This window comes from Hordeum vulgare, chromosome 7H (assembly GCF_904849725.1).
Source record: "Hordeum vulgare subsp. vulgare chromosome 7H, MorexV3_pseudomolecules_assembly, whole genome shotgun sequence".
In the NCBI taxonomy this organism is placed as follows: domain Eukaryota; kingdom Viridiplantae; phylum Streptophyta; class Magnoliopsida; order Poales; family Poaceae; genus Hordeum; species Hordeum vulgare.
In genome coordinates this window covers 524,839,896-524,841,100 of record NC_058524.1, presented here as the reverse complement: position 1 = coordinate 524,841,100, position 1,205 = coordinate 524,839,896, and the positions used below count along the sequence as shown (strand labels likewise).

At 47.6% G+C, this 1,205-nt stretch overlaps 1 pseudogene; it reads left to right on the top strand.

Moving 5' to 3' along the window:
• Window positions 1-254: 254 nt before the first annotated feature.
• Window positions 255-907, top strand: LOC123409209 (annotated as a pseudogene).
• The last annotated feature ends 298 nt before the right edge of the window (window positions 908-1,205 follow it).

Here is a 1,205-nt window from a genome sequence, read left to right as displayed (position 1 = left end):
GCAATCTATGAGGTAGGTGTAGTTCAAATTTGACCCGCTTCCTGCTGAATCGGGGGAAAATTGTCTTTTTCACGAGAGGTGGCTCAAACTTTTGACACCCAAGCATTTAGTCAATTGTGCTTTATATATGACCTAATATTTTATAAAAATGATTTGGTCCAATTTAGTCAGGTACGCGCTCATTGCGTTGGGCCCCGCCATCTCCCTCTTCGCCGGCGTCAGGAGGACGATGGGAGCGCAGCGGCCTGGGGGAGATGCTGCGGCCGGACATGCACGCGCCGTCAGAGATATTCTACAGCGAGTCGGGGCCGCGCAAGTACACCACCTCCTCCTGCATCATCGAAATCAAGGCAAGCAGTCAAAGCGAGTCCCTTTTTGTTGCGTTCGCCGTGTGAGCTCGACCAGTCCGTGGTGAGGCTGACCCGACTTTGCTTCTTTTTCTCCTTCGCAGGCAATGATCTCCGAGAGGGCGCTGGAGCTGCTCGCACTCCCTGATGACGGTGTCCCCAAGATGCTTATCGACATCGGTAGGCCTCTTTTGATGCTTGCTTGCAATACTACCATGGAATTACTACTCGATCCTCTATTGCTTTGACAGAATAACCATGTGTCTTGGTCAATTACTTGTGTTCACAATCATGGTTCTTTGCGCTGTCAATTGCAGGGTGCGGTTTGGGGCTTAGCGGCGAGATGCCGAAGGGGCATGGGCGCCACTGGATTGGATGTGATATCTTGTAGTCCATGCTTGGTGAGGAGCTTGCCTCGTTTCCTGCTCTTATGGGCATGGTGGTGTGTCACTCACGTTTCTGTTTGACAGCTTTAGTTTTGTTTTCCACTGACACATGTTGCTCTGGAGCGGGAGATGGAGGGTGACCTCCTGCTCGCAGAAATGGCCGAGGTAAAATGACTATTACAACATTAGATTAGTTGAGAATTTTAGTTTCGGATGCTATGTTTGTGTAGATCATGAGCTTGTCTTATGCAATTCTTCTTGTTACAGAGTGTTATGTGTTATTAATTGTTAGAAGGTATCCCTGGTAATGATAATAATACATAGGACTTCTGTTCAACATGACCTTGAAATCAAACCTGATTGACACTCTAAATGTAAATGGACCTATGTCTAGTGGGGAAAATATGAGTGTGAATCCAAAGAACATGAACTAGTTTTGGTGCTCGATCTGTGGGATTGTGGACGTGCTACT